Genomic DNA, 19,638 nt, shown 5'->3' on the forward strand with positions numbered 1-19,638 from the left:
AGTCCCCCTCGTATTTGATATGGATTTCAGGTTTGTTCTATATTATACAGCAGTTTTCAATATTTATCATCCGCATCACAAGGATCTAAAAATAAATAAGACACCTAAGTGACAATTCACTCTATATGATATACCATGCTAGAGTCTTGGACAATATCCAGACAGTTCTACTTACATTGGCAAGGGTAATATGGTGTATCCCCAGTGGCGTCTCTCTCTTTTACATGTGTAATTTTTGGAGTGTAGTAGGGCCCATCAAGGTTTCTTCAGCAAATGGCGGGCATCTATAGTAATGTATATAGATCTTTATTAGAAATACATTCTTTTTGATACATATTGATAGGCCTCCTATTTCTTGGGGCAGTCCCATATACTGGTATAGCAGTCTGACAGCACCGTTACCTATCAGTTCTATTTTATGATGATATGTTATGCGATTTCGGCATAAAAAAGTAGACGGTAACTTTTACTACATGTACATGTTAGCTGCATAACTCCCGGTCGTCCCCTACATTATATGTAAGGTAAAAAATGTAGCAGTCTCGAGCTAATGACACAAAGCCTAGGTGCCAGCAAGAGTAAACTATGATGGCTCTTTTTGTCACACTAACATAGCATATAGAGGCTCCCATCGGGCTCTTATTATAGCAGACATAGCCCCAAATGACACAAAAAATTAGTGTGCTATTGTTTATCTGATGGAGTCTCTTTATAATTACTTTAGTCTACTACAATATATACAGAAACCAGAAATATTACAAGAAGACACGTTAAAGTTTGGACTACACCTCATTGACAGTCTGAATAAATCCCCTTTTCCAAATTTCTTCACCATTATTTAGTGGAGAAGCAGTACTGGTGAAATATATAACCACTTCTCTATGGTGACATAATGTAAGACAAAAGTTTACACTAAAAACCGCAGGCTTTTATCAAATACTTCAGGCAAAATGGTGCTGTGACCCATTGCTTAAGGTATATTGGAAAACAAAACCTACAGTAGTTAACAAACTGTCCCATGTAAACATTGGATCGAGCCAGAAATCTATCAGTCGGGTGAGGTGGAAACCCACATCGTCCCGAAGGAGTAACAAATGCTACAGAGGGATTCTCACAGTACTTACTTTTAGCGTGCCGCCGGCGTTTCGTACAGGGTCCTTTCCAAGTGAGTCAAGGAACCCTTGTGCGAGTGTCTTTAAATGCCCGTATTATCCACCCAAAGTTAGGCGTTTCAAAACAGCTGTGCGTAATTGTTTTTACCGCGCATAGCTATCATTTGAACTCTTGTAGTTCATAACGCTAGCATGGTCATGGGAAATGAAGTCCCATTGCAACTAAATTTTTTATCGTTTCTAGGCAACAAAACGTCTGGCGTCATTCCCGACCTACCAATGGTAATGGGAAATGTAGTTGTTACGCCCCCGATCTCTGTTTTAACCTGTCACCTCTCTTATAATATTGTAGGCGGAAACGGTAGCGACTACTGGGGAATGTAGTCCAAACATTTAACTAATATTCACAATTACACTTTCCACCTATGTTGTTCTTCGGGAAAAATCGGCGCCATTACCAAATGTCCAACACACAATATATAGGCCATTTCTACTGATTGATGGCAGTTACATCTTAAATTACAGAGAAAACGCTCTATAGTCATCAATGTCCCTATGTTACAGTTCAAGGCGCGCATTGGAGTGATGTTTATTTTTATTATTTAAATGAACCAAGTACTGAAGTTTGTGTGTCCATCTATCCCCCTATAATAGTGACGATATTCTCCCGATGTCACAGCATTTAAAATAATTCAGTAGTATGTTAAGTGTCACCGATTCGGTAGTGATGGAAAAATATATATAGCCCCCTAGCATGTGACTATAAGAAATGCTGGAATCCAGTATCAGCATTATCTGTAAACACATAGTTCATACATATTTGTATGACAATTTATATGATTGCAGTTTAACATAGTTGCACTAACAGATACGATTCATATTGAAACATTAACGCACGCAATAAAACATGCAGTTATTTGTGTCTATGTTGGATATTGAGTACATATATAAGAGGGTGTATTGTCAAAAGCATACACAATTTACTAAGAACAAATAAACAGAAATTTCAGAAACTTTTTGGAGTGGTAATAATGATTTATTACCAAACAAAACGTAATTATCGAAATTAATAACAATACATCAATTGGTATTTTGCAAAAAGCCCCAAAGGGGAGAGGGGAAGGAGAGAGTGCTCAAAAGAAGTAATGAGAAAATAAAAGATTGACACAGTATACAAAAGTAACAAAAGTATTACAAATTTCTTGACAGTGTAGGGATAATTCAAAATATCATGGCCAAATGATCAGGCCAAAATTACAACATTACAATAAATCATATTCGCAAGGCACTTCTGATAGCTAGATTTGATTGGGGATGTGCCGGAATACAAGCAGGAAAAAGTCGACGTTTCGACCCCTATCAACAGGCTGGTTAAAGTCCTTTCACGGGGTCTTCATCAGGACGTCACACTGGGAAAGGGGGGGAGGGGGCCAGTTCTGTGAAGAAGAATATTTAACTTTAGTACATAGTAAGGACGACGATTCATCCTAATAACTATAACAACGAGTGGAATGATAATTCAAAGTAAATTACCATGGGGTACGGCCAAGACCGGCTCTGTACATGGATGGGACGCCACGCTAGGGAGTCGTGGTCTGTCACTAGTGGCGGAGAACTACGCTACAGAGGAGATAAAAAATTGTGTGTCAGCAAACTGTTATGTCCCAAGGATATCTGCAAAGGAATATTAAAACCATCTCTTGGAAAGTAAGGCAGAGCCCTGGGGGGGTGCTGTAGCCTTATTACCAAAATGGCCCCGTAAAGGGGTAGTCACGATAAGATAGAGTTGTACCTCTATGGTCAGAAGAGACGTCACGAGTCAATGGGTAATTGAAGAAAATGCAGAAATTGCTGCTAGGATCCCCCTTGCAAGGAGCTGAAATAAATAGATTGCATGCTTGGTTGGTTAGCACATGTAAAATGACTTAAGGGATTAACTGGGCGGTAACAGTTACTCACAGGGAAATGTAGACGGACAGAAGCGTCTGTATGGAATCTTAATCTTAAAAAAGAGAGGAACTCTGTCACATCAATCGCGTGCGGTGAAGAATCCGTAGCATCTCACTTGTAAAGTTCGTTAGTACCAAAACCTGGGGGTAGCAAGGAAATGAGCTAAATACACAGATCCAGACCATCCGTGTAATGCCATAAGAAATTACACAAGAATTACCCCACAGATCGCAAATAGTTGCAAAACAAATGGCAATTACTCACAAACAAATTGAGGCTGGCCACGCTGTCTATGCGGAAGCTCCGGCAAACTCCATCACGTCAGTGGTATGGAGCGCGGAATTCAAAAAGGGGGTCAGATGCGAGGTGGGTTTTCCAAAACTCGTTTATCCATAAGGTCTAAGATAAATAAATCCAAGGGTTACCTGGAGACCTAAACCCCACTGGCACAGCCAACCCTATCTAAGTAGTACTCACAAGAGGCGAAGGACGGAGCTGTCTTTGTCAGTCTGTTCGTAAAGTCCGCAGCGTCTGCAATGCGGAGTGAGGGGGAGGAGCCAAGGCATATGTTGATACCAAGGAAATAGAAGAGATACTCTCAAAGGGGCGCGAGGGGCGTCCGAGTGCGATATAAGAGCCACAGTAGGAAAGGGTTACATTAGACACAAATCGCAGTAGAGCAAAGTTGAAAAACATGTTTGAAAAAATCACGGGAGGATGTGACCACATTATTGAACTTGAATATATAAATAAAACCATTACTTATTTACAAACCAGATCATGAGGAACAAAACGGAGAACAGTCATTGGTGCATCTCCCACACAGGGGGATGTAACCAATCCGTAAAACATCCAAATGCAAATCAGATGACAAATACTGTAAGTTATATTACGCAGATTAACAGACCACAGAAGAATGGTGCATCTCTCACACAGGAGGATGTAAACCAATTACGTCTGCCCTAACCCGGAAATTTAGTTATGGAACATTGATATACGTAAAATAACAGTAGATGGAAATTGCAATAATCAAAAAACATTGTTTGCCACAGGGGGTGTGCCCCGACTGAACAATAAGCAAGGGCCTCTAGATTATATTGAACAACAGCGCCCTGAGTCCCTGCACTTCTCCCAAGCTACGAGTGTACACAGGGGTGGTAGACCAAAGAGAGACACATGGTAATATATTAGTATAAGGGGGCTACACTTCTAACCCAATGCTGCCAGTTGTGCAAGACTACTGTCCTGTTCATTCAGCCCGTGTTTTATGGAGTCCAGAAGTGACATCCATTTGGACTCGCGTGTGTTAAGGATTGTTAAGAGGTTTCCTCCTCGTCTCCCCAGAGTGATCTTTTCAATAACGAACCATCGCAAGTCCGTGACCAAATGACCCGCGGTTAGCCAGTGATCTACCAGCGGTGCACCTGCCACTTTGCATCTTAGCCTACTGCAGTGAGAAGAGATCCTTGACTTGATTTTTTGTTGCGTTTGCCCTACGTATAGTTGTCTGCATGGGCACTGAATGATGTAGATAACTCCCGTAGAGTTACAATTGGAATAGTATTTCAGATGAAATGTGTGTCCATTATGGACAAATGTTTTTGTCTGAATAGTCGTGTCACATGCAGTGCACGTGCCACATCTGTAATGACCAATTACAGGGGGCAAATTCCAAAGTGATGTTAGAGTTGGTTGACGCAATGGTTCCAGATATGAATGGACCACCATGTCCCTTATATTTTTGGCCCTTTTAAAAGAGTGGAGAGGCAACTCTGTTTGGTTTATAACGTCAGCAACAAGAGGCCAGTTGTGGTTAATAATCCTCTTTATATCATTGCTGCGTGTAGAAAAAGTAGTGACACAGATGACACGGTCCGGTCAGTGCTGGCACGTGCTGATTTTTCTGGGTTCAATAGGGAATCTCGGGGGTTATACCACGCCCGTTTTCTAGCTCGTTTCACCATCCTGGTCGGGTATCCCCGTGATATGAGGCGTTCGCTCAAAACTTCAGACTCTTTAAAGTAATCGGCCCGTGTGGAGCAATTCCTCCTGATGCGGAAGAATTGACCGACTGGGAGGTTGTCCTTGAGCCCCCGTGGGTGATGGCTCTGGTATTGTAATAATGAGTTTCGCTCAGTTGGCTTCCTGAACAGAGTTGTCTGCAAATGGTCTATTTCAACATAGATCGAGATGTCTAAGAAAGGTATAGTGTCGTTACTGGATTCCATCGTGAACTGGATGTGGGGGTTTCTGGAATTGAGCCAGTTGTGGAACACTTTTAATTGCTCAACATCTCCTTCCCAAATGCAGAGGACGTCGTCGATATATCGGACCCATAGGGGCAGATTGGCCTTGAACGGATTGGTAGTTGGAAAAATGTGCTGATGTTCAAAATGATCCATGTAAATTATAGCCAAATTTGGAGCGAAGGTGGCCCCCATCGCTACGCCCCTGGTCTGCAGATAGAAACATTCTTGAAAAATAAAGAAATTATGCATCATGGCTATTTCCAGAAGTTCAATAATGAATTCAGTGGGGACCTGAACCGGGCCAGGTCGAGTGTCCAAAGCCAATCTCATCACGTCCAATGCCTCTTGCTGGGGAATACTAGTATAGAGCGATATGATGTCGCATGTAACTAGAAGTGTGCGTTCTGGGTTAAAAGGGGTTCCATCTATCAGATTAATCACCTGAGTGGTGTCTCTTAGGTAGGCCTTAGTCTTAGTTCCCAAGACTCGCTACAATTTACACCTTACCTAAGGTGCACAAGAACCTTAGTAAGCCTCCCGGACGACCTATCGTGTCCGGTTGTGGATCACTGTTAGAGCCCTTGTGCCAATACGTGGACTTTTTTCTTAAACCCATAGCTCTCAACACTAAGGCCTACCTAAGAGACACCACTCAGGTGATTAATCTGATAGATGGAACCCCTTTTAACCCAGAACGCACACTTCTAGTTACATGCGACATCATATCGCTCTATACTAGTATTCCCCAGCAAGAGGCATTGGACGTGATGAGATTGGCTTTGGACACTCGACCTGGCCCGGTTCAGGTCCCCACTGAATTCATTATTGAACTTCTGGAAATAGCCATGATGCATAATTTCTTTATTTTTCAAGAATGTTTCTATCTGCAGACCAGGGGCGTAGCGATGGGGGCCACCTTCGCTCCAAATTTGGCTATAATTTACATGGATCATTTTGAACATCAGCACATTTTTCCAACTACCAATCCGTTCAAGGCCAATATGCCCCTATGGGTCCGATATATCGACGACGTCCTCTGCATTTGGGAAGGAGATGTTGAGCAATTAAAAGTGTTCCACAACTGGCTCAATTCCAGAAACCCCCACATCCAGTTCACGATGGAATCCAGTAACGACACTATACCTTTCTTAGACATCTCGATCTATGTTGAAATAGACCATTTGCAGACAACTCTGTTCAGGAAGCCAACTGAGCGAAACTCATTATTACAATACCAGAGCCATCACCCACGGGGGCTCAAGGACAACCTCCCAGTCGGTCAATTCTTCCGCATCAGGAGGAATTGCTCCACACGGGCCGATTACTTTAAAGAGTCTGAAGTTTTGAGCGAACGCCTCATATCACGGGGATACCCGACCAGGATGGTGAAACGAGCTAGAAAACAGGCGTGGTATAACCCCCGAGATTCCCTATTGAACCCAGAAAAATCAGCACGTGCCAGCACTGACCGTGTCATCTGTGTCACTACTTTTTCTACACGCAGCAATGATATAAAGAGGATTATTAACCACAACTGGCCTCTTGTTGCTGACGTTATAAACCAAACAGAGTTGCCTCTCCACTCTTTTAAAAGGGCCAAAAATATAAGGGACATGGTGGTCCATTCATATCTGGAACCATTGCGTCAACCAACTCTAACATCACTTTGGAATTTGCCCCCTGTAATTGGTCATTACAGATGTGGCACGTGCACTGCATGTGACACGACTATTCAGACAAAAACATTTGTCCATAATGGACACACATTTCATCTGAAACACTATTCCAATTGTAACTCTACGGGAGTTATCTACATCATTCAGTGCCCATGCAGACAACTATACGTAGGGCAAACGCAACAAAAAATCAAGTCAAGGATCTCTTCTCACTGCAGTAGGCTAAGATGCAAAGTGGCAGGTGCACCGCTGGTAGATCACTGGCTAACCGCGGGTCATTTGGTCACGGACTTGCGATGGTTCGTTATTGAAAAGATCACTCTGGGGAGACGAGGAGGAAACCTCTTAACAATCCTTAACACACGCGAGTCCAAATGGATGTCACTTCTGGACTCCATAAAACACGGGCTGAATGAACAGGACAGTAGTCTTGCACAACTGGCAGCATTGGGTTAGAAGTGTAGCCCCCTTATACTAATATATTACCATGTGTCTCTCTTTGGTCTACCACCCCTGTGTACACTCGTAGCTTGGGAGAAGTGCAGGGACTCAGGGCGCTGTTGTTCAATATAATCTAGAGGCCCTTGCTTATTGTTCAGTCGGGGCACACCCCCTGTGGCAAACAATGTTTTTTGATGATTGCAATTTCCATCTACTGTTATTTTACGTATATCAATGTTCCATAACTAAATTTCCGGGTTAGGGCAGACGTAATTGGTTTACATCCTCCTGTGTGAGAGATGCACCATTCTTCTGTGGTCTGTTAATCTGCGTAATATAACTTACAGTATTTGTCATCTGATTTGCATTTGGATGTTTTACGGATTGGTTACATCCCCCTGCGTGGGAGATGCACCAATGACTGTTCTCCGTTTTGTTCCTCATGATCTGGTTTGTAAATAAGTAATGGTTTTATTTATATATTCAAGTTCAATAATGTGGTCACATCCTCCCGTGATTTTTTCAAACATGTTTTTCAACTTTGCTCTACTGCGATTTGTGTCTAATGTAACCCTTTCCTACTGTGGCTCTTATATCGCACTCGGACGCCCCTCGCGCCCCTTTGAGAGTATCTCTTCTATTTCCTTGGTATCAACATATGCCTTGGCTCCTCCCCCTCACTCCGCATTGCAGACACTGCGGACTTTACGAACAGACTGACAAAGACAGCTCCGTCCTTCGCCTCTTGTGAGTACTACTTAGATAGGGTTGGCTGTGCCAGTGGGGTTTAGGTCTCCAGGTAACCCTTGGATTTATTTATCTTAGACCTTATGGATAAACGAGTTTTGGAAAACCCACCTCGCATCTGACCCCCTTTTTGAATTCCGCGCTCCATACCACTGACGTGATGGAGTTTGCCGGAGCTTCCGCATAGACAGCGTGGCCAGCCTCAATTTGTTTGTGAGTAATTGCCATTTGTTTTGCAACTATTTGCGATCTGTGGGGTAATTCTTGTGTAATTTCTTATGGCATTACACGGATGGTCTGGATCTGTGTATTTAGCTCATTTCCTTGCTACCCCCAGGTTTTGGTACTAACAAACTTTACAAGTGAGATGCTACGGATTCTTCACCGCACGCGATTGATGTGACAGAGTTCCTCTCTTTTTTAAGATTAAGATTCCATACAGACGCTTCTGTCCGTCTACATTTCCCTGTGAGTAACTGTTACCGCCCAGTTAATCCCTTAAGTCATTTTACATGTGCTAACCAACCAAGCATGCAATCTATTTATTTCAGCTCCTTGCAAGGGGGATCCTAGCAGCAATTTCTGCATTTTCTTCAATTACCCATTGACTCGTGATGTCTCTTCTGACCATAGAGGTACAACTCTATCTTATCGTGACTACCCCTTTACGGGGCCATTTTGGTAATAAGGCTACAGCACCCCCCCAGGGCTCTGCCTTACTTTCCAAGAGATGGTTTTAATATTCCTTTGCAGATATCCTTGGGACATAACAGTTTGCTGACACACAATTTTTTATCTCCTCTGTAGCGTAGTTCTCCGCCACTAGTGACAGACCACGACTCCCTAGCGTGGCGTCCCATCCATGTACAGAGCCGGTCTTGGCCGTACCCCATGGTAATTTACTTTGAATTATCATTCCATTCGTTGTTATAGTTATTAGGATGAATCGTCGTCCTTACTATGTACTAAAGTTAAATATTCTTCTTCACAGAACTGGCCCCCTCCCCCCCTTTCCCAGTGTGACGTCCTGATGAAGACCCCGTGAAAGGACTTTAACCAGCCTGTTGATAGGGGTCGAAACGTCGACTTTTTCCTGCTTGTATTCCGGCACATCCCCAATCAAATCTAGCTATCAGAAGTGCCTTGCGAATATGATTTATTGTAATGTTGTAATTTTGGCCTGATCATTTGGCCATGATATTTTGAATTATCCCTACACTGTCAAGAAATTTGTAATACTTTTGTTACTTTTGTATACTGTGTCAATCTTTTATTTTCTCATTACTTCTTTTGAGCACTCTCTCCTTCCCCTCTCCCCTTTGGGGCTTTTTGCAAAATACCAATTGATGTATTGTTATTAATTTCGATAATTACGTTTTGTTTGGTAATAAATCATTATTACCACTCCAAAAAGTTTCTGAAATTTCTGTTTATTTGTTCTTAGTAAATTGTGTATGCTTTTGACAATACACCTTCCTTACGGGGACCCTCTTATATATGTACTGCATAGCGCCCAGGTCCCCGTGACTTTATGGGTTTAACCCCTCTTTCTGTAACAATATGTTGGATATTGGACAAATAGCCAGTGTCAGACAAATTAACAGTCTCAGACAGGTTTATAAAAAATGATGACATTCATTATTAAAATTTAACCCTTCAGAGACAGCCCTCAAACGGCATATCCATTTCGCCTCTGTTTGCCTCAGTCTGACCATTCTATCTCCTCCTCTATTCCCTGCACATACGTGATCTATAGCATGGAACTGAATCTCAGTCTGGGTGGGATATGTCTCTGCTATATGTTGGGCTATCGGAGAACGGTCATCTTTGTTTTTGATGTCCCTCACGTGTTCTTGTATTCTTATTTTGAGCAGTCTGCTACTGCTTCCCACATATATTTTCCCACAAGAACATTGCAACACGTATATGCAGAAAGTAGTGTTGCAGTTCATGAAGGAGAGTATGCGGTAATCTTTTGATCGATTGTATTGGAATTTGGTACTCCTATTGATTCCAAATTGACCGACATTACATTTTCCGCATGTATTGAAACCCACCGAGCCGGTCGGCATCCATGTATGCGGATTAGATTTTCGTTCTTCAACGTGACTGGGACACAGCATATTTCTAATTGTTTTACCTTTACGGTAAACTACTTTTGGTCGCATGGAAATGGCATTGGCTGGCACTGTGTTGCAATGTAGAAGGCCCCAATGTCGTCTCAGAATGTTGTAAATATGGCCACTGAACATGCCATATTCTGTTATAAATGCAAACTGCTCATTAAATTCATCTTTCTTTCTGTTTTGCTTAGATACTAAGGTTTCCGATCTAACGAGTTTTTTGGCTCTCTTTTCAGCTTTGTTTAGACACATTTCAGAATATCCTCTTGTCTTAAAGTTGCTTTGTATATCTTTTATGGTTCTGTTAAAGTTGCCTCCTGACTACAATTCCTTCGTGCACGAACCATTTCTCCATATGGAATGGCTGAAATGGTCGTGCTGGAGTGACAACTATCGGCATGCAACACACTATTGCAAGCTGTAGTCTTTTTGTGCATGTCGCTCTGGATTTTATTGCCAACCACGTACAACTTCAGATCTAAATATACAATCTCAGCTTTGGAACTATTGGTGGTTAGTTTGACGTTGAAATTGTTTTCATTTAAATAATTGAAATATTCTGCAAACGCTGTTTCACTGCCCTTCCATATTAACAAAATATCGTCAATATATCTGACGTAGAACAAAATGTTGTCAAGCCATGGCCCTGCACCTCGTCCCCAAGCATGTTCCCGTTCGTATAACCCCATAAAGAGGTTCGCGTACGACGGTGCCAGTCTTGAACCCATGTAACTGTAAGAACCATTTATTTCCATGCAAGAATGTGTTCTGTGTCAAGACCAGATTGGCCATTTGCAGAAGCATCTCAGAATGTTGTAAATGGCTATAGAGCGTTTTCTCTGTAATTTAAGATGTAACTGCCATCAATCAGTAGAAATGGCCTATATATTGTGTGTTGGACATTTGGTAATGGCGCCGATTTTTCCCGACGAACAACATAGCTGGAAAGTGTAATTGTGAATATTAGTTAAATGTTTGGACTACATTTCCCAGTAGTTGCTACCGTTTCCGCCTACAATATTATAAGAGAGGTGACAGGTTAAAACAGAAATCGGGGCGTAACAACTACATTTCCCATTACCATTGGTAGGTCGGGAATGACGCCAGACGTTTTGTTGCCTAGAAACGATAAAAAATGTAGTTGCAATGGGACTTCATTTCCCATGACCATGCTAGCGTTATGAACTACGAGAGTTCAAATGATAGCTATGCGCGGTAAAAACAATTACGCACAGCTGTTTTGAAACGCCTAACTTTGGGTGGATAATACCGGTATTTAAAGACGCTCGCACAAGGGTTCCTTGACTCACTTGGAAAGGACCCTGTACGAAACGCCGGCGGCACGCTAAAAGTAAGTACTGTGAGAATCCCTCTGTAGCATTTGTTACTCCTTTGGGACGATGTGGGTTTCCACCTCACCCGACTGATAGATTTCTGGCTCGATCCAATGTTTACATGGGACAGTTTGTTAACTACTGTAGGTTTTGTTTTCCAATATACCTTAAGCAATGGGTCACAGCACCATTTTGCCTGAAGTATTTGATAAAAGCCTGCGGTTTTTAGTGTAAACTTTTGTCTTACATTATGTCACCATAGAGAAGTGGTTATATATTTCACCAGTACTGCTTCTCCACTAAATAATGGTGAAGAAATTTGGAAAAGGGGATTTATTCAGACTGTCAATGAGGTGTAGTTCAAACTTTAACGTGTCTTCTTGTAATACTTCTGGTTTCTGTATATATTGTAGTAGACTAAAGTAATTATAAAGAGACTCCATCAGATAAACAATAGCACACTCATTTTTTGTGTCATTTGGGGCTATGTCTGCTATAATAAGAGCCCTATGGGAGCCTCTGTATGCTATGTTAGTGTGACAAAAAGAGCCATCATAGTTTACTCTTGCTGGCACCTAGGCTTTGTGTCATTAGCTCGAGACTGCTACATTTTTTACCTTACATATAATGTAGGGGACGACCGGGAGTCATGCAGCTAACATGTACATGTAGTAAAAGTTACAGTCTACTTTTTTATGCCGGAATCGCATAACATCTCATCATAAAATAGAACTGATAGGTAACGGTGCTGTCAGACTGCTATACCAGTATATGGGACAGCCCCAAGAAATAGGAGGCCTATCAATATGTATCAAACAGAATGTATTTATAATAAAGATCTATATACATTACTATAGATGCCCGCCATTTACTGAAGAAACCTTGATGGGCCCTACTACACTCCAAAAATTACACATGTAAAAGAGAGAGACGCCACTGGGGATACACCATATTACCCTTGCCAATGTAAGTAGAACTGTCTGGATATTGTCCAAGACTCTAGCATGGTATATCATATAGAGTGAATTGTCACTTAGGTGTCTTATTTATTTTTAGATCCTTGTGATGCGGATGATAAATATTGAAAACTGCTGTATAATATAGAACAAACCTGAAAGCCATATCAAATACGAGGGGGACTAGGAAACACGTTTTTAAGTGTAAGTGTCATCTGAATGTATTTTCCATTATATACCATCTACAAGAATATATAGCAACCTAATATGTGACTTCAATATTTCATAGGTCCTCTTTTTTGGTGTATCTCTGCTCAAGCGATGCAAGCTCTATCCATTACATTTCTACCGATTTTAGAGGTATGACCCAATGTTTTAAAGTGCCTAAAACGTGTGGTGTGTGTAGATCTATTCCATATTTTTTGACATGAAATTGACTTAGCTAGAAATGTGGACTTATCATATATCTAGAATACATAGTAAATATTTAGCCATAGATGATATTTCTAAATATCTGATCAAGCTATAACAGATAGTATTCACCCTTTTAGTAACAAAGCAAGAGGGTATTTTGAGGCTAACTTTCCTTGATGATAACAGGGAGGAACTCCTAGGGGGTTTATTTGACAAATCTTACAGTGGGACAACATCCACAGCACCTAAAACATCTAAAGTTGAAGGCCTAAAGAACAAGTTTATAAGGTTAGAAAGGCTTAAAAGATCTGAACTTGCCAAATGGTGGGATGGGGCCACCCTCAATAAATAACTGGAAAAACGAAGAATACCGAGAGGACTACGAATCCTCATTTTTCCCATCTACGAAGATTTAGAATCAGACCATCTGGTAGAATGGGAGGAAGGCCTCTATGATGCCTCATACAAAATGATGGACATTTTGATAAGAAATGCTGACCGTAAAGTCAAAAAAATCAGAGCGGAAATAATGACTTTAGAAAAAGAAATCAATGAGACTAAACTCACTGAGGTTATTCAAAGGAATAAGGCTATTCTTAAAACAGAATTGAATAAATACCAAATGTATCTCAAAGATAAAAAACTCCAAAAAATAGAACGAGATCAAAGAGACTACGACAGAGGTCGAATATTCACTTTCGCCAGAAAGTATGATGATTTAACAACTAAACCAGCACAGATTCCAAACAAGCCCAGCAAAGAACCAAGTATCTCATCTAGCTCTACATCAATTTCCTCAATAGAGAGTGTAGAGAGTGAGGAACCTAGTACTAGTATGGGAGCAAGCGGGCAAAATTCGGCTTTTTTACAGGAAGTACAGCGATTCAGGCTGGGCAACAAAAAGAAAAATCAAGGAAGCGAGTCAGGCGGGGTGGCAAAAAACACAAGGGCAGGCGTAAAAGCAAGGAACTCGAATGCCCAGAATCAATGACAAATGAGAATGTGAACCACCAGGTGGGCAGCAATGTTGAAATGAATAATGCTAATGAGCTAAATGTGATCAATCTGTCTTCCAGAATACTGGCTCAAGAAGAAAATTTAATACTATGTAAAGGCTTGAATTTTTGTGTGACTGAAACACCAGCATTGGAAAATGTACATGTAGATCTTTACAAGTTTGCGCGTAAATTAAAATTAAAAACTTACCTTGCAGAACGTCCGACTGTTTGTAATTTATCTGGTGGGCATGCATTTAATTCTGATCTAACTATTGCTGATATTCAATTATCACATACTATTGCTACTTTAGATAATGATTCAGAAATGGAAAATTTGGTGGATTTTGAACGTAATCTTGATATAGTAGAAGACACCACATTGGACAGTGGACTAAGACCCACATCCACAATTGTACCACCCACAAGTAGCTCTTCAGCAATAGATGAGTTCACAGCCAGAGTTACTCAAGACCTGTACAAGCTAGAAGAAACACATGGCCCTCAATCTAAGTGTAAGCACCAATACAATCTTACCAAGCACGAGAAATCCCTTCTGAAACAACTAAAAGAGGATCCCAATCTGGTGATCCGTGAGGCGGATAAGGGGGGTAACATAGTCCTAATGGACTATGGTGTTTACGTTGGTGAAATAGACAGACAACTTGGCCAACAACATTGTTATAGGCGTTTGACATCTAATCCCACGACTCAAATTGAAAACAACATCAATGCCCACCTGGTAGAATGGAAAGAATCAGGACTAATATCTGAGATCGAATACAGATATTTACAACCATGCAAGTCCCGACATCCCTGCATCTATATACTCCCTAAAGTCCATAAAGGTGGGATATTCCCGCCCGGCCGCCCAATTATATCAGGGAATGGAGGGCCCACGGAGCACCTGGACGAATATGTAGATACTTATTTACAACCATTTGTGAAGAATTTACCTTCCTTTATTAAAGATAGTAGGGAATTACTGTGCAAGCTGGAGGATTTCCAAAGGGAACCGGGTACTCTCACATTCATAACTATGGATGTAGAGAGTTTATATACCTGTATAGAAATAGAACAGGGGACTCGGGCATTAACCCATTATTTACACAAGAGAAACGAAAGCCATTTACAACATTCTGAGATGCTTCTGCAAATGGCCAATCTGGTCTTGACACAGAACGCATTCTTGCATGGAAATAAATGGTTCTTACAGTTACAAGGCACGGCCATGGGTTCAAGACTGGCACCGTCGTACGGGAACCTCTTTATGGGGTTATACGAACGGGAACATGCTTGGGGACGAGGTGCAGGCCCATTGCTTGACAACATTTTGTTCTACGTCAGATATATTGACGATATTTTGTTAATATGGAAGGGCAGTGAAACAGCGTTTGCAGAATATTTCAATTATTTAAATGAAAACAATTTCAACGTCAAACTAACCACCAATAGTTCCAAAGCTGAGATTGTATATTTAGATCTGAAGTTGTAAGTGGTTGGCAATAAAATCCAGAGCGACATGCACAAAAAGACTACAGCTTGCAATAGTGTGTTGCATGCCGATAGTTGTCACTCCAGCACGACCATTTCAGCCATTCCATATGGAGAAATGGTTTGTGCACGAAGGAATTGTATTGTATTGTAGGTATACTTGTATAGCGCGGTCCTGTCGCCCGAAGGGCATCCTGGCGCTTGAGATCCGGTCAACAACACTTCCACTGCTCAAACATTCCTAGGGAAAAGATGCGTTTTTAGGGCTTTCCTAAACGGGAAGTAGTCCCTTTGACTTCTCAAAGGGAGTGGCAGGGAGTTCCAGAGTTTGGCCGCTGCGACACTAAACGAGCGGCCACCCATCCTTACTCTCTGGAACCTCGGAACCACAAGCAATTGTGCCGAAGAAGAGCGAAGGGGCCGCGAGGCAGAGTACCAAGCGAACATATTCTGCAGTGGCACTGGGCCCTGTCGATGTACCGCCTTAAACACTAGGCACGCCGCTTTATACAATACACGCAAGTGCACCCGCAGCCAGTGTAGGTCCCTTAAGGCTAAGGTGGAGGAGCTAAGGTTAGGGCGAGAGAGAGCCAGCTTAGCGGCCATGTTCTGCACCGATTGTAACTTCCCCAGCAGGTTTTTTGGGGCCTCCAGAAGCAGCGCGTTGCAGTAGTCTAAACGACTCAGTATGGTCACGCGCACTACTTCCGGCCTGGCCTGTACAGGGAGAAGGGGCAAGACTTTATGCAGCATGCGTAACAGCATCATGCACGAGGAGATGGTCTTATTAACATGCATGTCCAGCTGTAAATTTGGGCCGAAAATCACCCCCAAGTTACGAGCTGACTCCGCGGCCGATACTGTCTCGGGGAAAGTAGAAGGCCAGAAGTTCTCCGGAAGTACCCGCGGAATCCGGTCCATGGAGCAATGGAGCACCTCGGTCTATGTGCTGTTAAATTGCAAGGAATTGGCCCAAAGCCAGTCCGCTGTAGCTGCCATGCAGCGATGGAATGTCTCCAGCGGAACCGCATTATTTCCTTCCAGGGAGAAGACCAGCTGGGTATCATCAGCATAATTAAAAGCCGAGATACCAAAAGATTTTATAAGCTGGACCAGAGGGCGGAGGTAAAGATTGAAAAGTATAGGGCTGATGGCCGAGCCCTGTGGGACCCCCTGCCCTACTTTCCGCAACTCCGATCGAAAAGGAGGAAGCGTGACCATCTGCTGCCGGTTGTTAAGGTAGGATACCAGCCAGTCTCTTGCCCCCTCTATGACCCCGCACTCCTCCAGCCTCCTGATGAGGGTCCGATGGCAAACCGTATCGAACGCGGCCGACATGTCGAGCAGCACCAGAAAGGCTGCCCGACCACTATCGACACGCGAACGAAGATTGTCAAGTACGGTTACCAGTGCGGATTCTGTCCCATGCGCTGGGCGGAAACCAAACTGTGTCTCATCGAACCACCCGATTTCTTCCAAGAAGCCTGAAAGGGAGCGGGTCACCAACTTTTCCACGATCTTAATAGGAAAAGGGAGCAAGGAAATCGGCCTATAGTTGGAAAGACAGGCAGGGTCCAGAGTCGGTTTCTTAAGCAGTGGTGACACGACTGCCAGCTTCCAGCACTCGGGAACTGTTGCCGAGTCCAAAGACTGGAGGCAGATGGAGTACAGAGGCTGGAAGAGTTCCGCCTGAAATGTCTTCCAGAATTTGGGTGGCAATGGATCAAGCGGAGAACCCGATGACACAGTTCGTGCCAGGCTGCAAAACTCCTCAAAGGAGGGAATGGGGAAGTGTCTTAGTTGGGGTCGACTGGACACAGCTTCCGAAGCTCCCAGGCTGGAGGCATGACCACTCGGCTGGAATCGACTGGGCGAAGTGTCCGGGGCTGCCCGGGCTGCCTGACTAGAGGCAGGCCTACTCTGCCGTGTTTGACCGGCCACGACGCCCGAAGCCTCCAAACCAAGGGCATGCCCACTCAGCAGGGGTTGACTGGAAGGAGCATCCGGAGCTCCCAAACTAAGGGCTGGGTCACTCGGCTGGGGTCGACTGGGTGACCCGTCCGGAGCTCCCAAGCCGGAGTCAGAGACATCCGGCCGGGGTCGACTGGACAGGCTGGCCGGAGCTCCCAAGCCGAGAGCAGGAGGCACTGGGTTTTTTAAGCCTTCCATGATCTTAGCGATCTTCTCCTCAAAGGCACTCGCCAGGGAGTCGCACAAGGCCTGCGACGCAGGGACAGTATTGACCACGCACACGGGGTGGGTCAAGTCCCTGACGATTTTAAACAGGGCATGTGACTTGTTGGGCGCCTGGTTCAGGGTGGTTTCCAGAAAAGCCGCCTTAGCCAGCCTGATCTGCACCTTGTATTCCTGCAGTGCCAGCCTAAACGAAGCCCTCGCTGAGTCCGAGTACTGCTTCCTCCAGGCTCTCTCGGCACGTTTGCAGCTCAACTTCAGCTGCCGCAGCTCCTCCGTATACCAGGGACAAGCCCGGTTCAATATACCTCGAGACTTACGGAGAGGCGCAACCTTGTCCAACGTATTCGTGATGGACCGGCACAAGGTGATATAACTTTCCTCCGCCGAATTACTCAGACAGAAATTATCTGGTAGTAAGGTAGGCAGCAACGATGAGTTTAGAAGTCGAGACCAAGGTCTGCCCAGTTTAGCCTGTCCGGCGCCGGCCTCCCCCGAGGAGTATTCCCCCAGGCAGAGAGAGAAGGCAACCAGTGAGTGGTCAGTCTAGTATTGACATAGGATATCATTGACCACTACTAGTTGTGCATCTGCGAAGACCAGGTCCAAGGCATGACCTCTCCTGTGAGTAGCTGACCGGACCAGTTGTTGCAGCTGAATGTCGCTGAAAACTTGACAAAGTGTCGTAAATGCACTATCCAGCGGGCCACCCGGCCACAGGTTGAAGTCCCCTAAGACCAGCAGCTTGGAGTGGGTATTAGAGAGGTCATATATCAGGTCGATGAAATCTGACAGGGAGGGTACAGAGCCCGGCGGGCGATAGCACAAAACGCCCGTGAACAGTGGTCTCTCAAGATCTTTAAAAGAGAACCCCATCAGCTCAAAGCCCGAAACCTCTCTAATTTTAAGTTGGAAGAGACCCAGCATTTCTCTATAAATGACGCCAATTCCACCACCCATGTTCTTCACCCGAGGGGTGTGAATGATTTTAAAACCTGGGGGGCAGGCCAAGCCCAGTTCAACCAAGCAGTCCTCCCGAGTCCAGGTTTCCGTAAGGAACAAAGCATCGACCCCCAAGGACTCGATGAGGAAAGCGATCTCTATGTGGTGCTTGCAAAGCGACCGAACGTTAAGCAACCCACAAGAGAGGGAGTTAGGCATAGATAAAACACTAGCCTTCTGATTCGAGAGCGCCTGGCTCGGTCTGAGTTCCAGTAGGTCAGCCCGAGAATAGGCTAGACGTGGAAAGTGCGGGGGGACAGAGGGAGCGGCCCTATGCGCGCCCGTTGCGCGAACGGGTGCAAACGGGCTTACCTCTGGCGCACCTCCAGCGCGCCTACGTCGCGCCCGCTGCGCGCAACTGCTACACGCTTGCTCGTCCATCCTTTCATGATATTGGACCGAGTGGGAGTCCGCCTCCTGCGTCCCTTGCCCTAAGCAAGATGACGCCCAAAGTGCTCCCAGCCTTCAAACCCCACCCAAGATGGCGGTCGGACCCGCTAAGCTAGCTGTATCCCGCCGAATGCGGGTGGAATCCAATTACAGTGCGAGTGAGCCTGACTGTTCCCCGGCCTAAAAAGCCGACACCTAAAGTAGGCAGCCCAATTTAATAAGCTCTAGCAGCTCTATAGCGCGTTACCAGCAGCACGACGAAATTTAAAATAAAGCACACGATTAAAATGCAGCAACAGCAAAGAGCGCGTAGACCAGAAATCTGACCTGAATTGTAGTCAGGAGGACAACTTTAACAGAACCATAAAAGATATACAAAGCAACTTTAAGACAAGAGGATATTCAGAAATGTGTCTAAACAAAGCTGAAAAGAGAGCCAAAAACTCTTTAGATCGGAAACCTTAGTATCTAAGCAAAACAGAAAGAAAGATGAATTTAATGAGCAGGTTGCATTTATAACAGAATATGGCATGTTCAGTGGCCATATTTACAACATTCTAAG

This window comes from Lissotriton helveticus, chromosome 7, assembly GCF_964261635.1.
Source record: "Lissotriton helveticus chromosome 7, aLisHel1.1, whole genome shotgun sequence".
NCBI classification, from domain to species: Eukaryota; Metazoa; Chordata; class Amphibia; order Caudata; family Salamandridae; genus Lissotriton; species Lissotriton helveticus.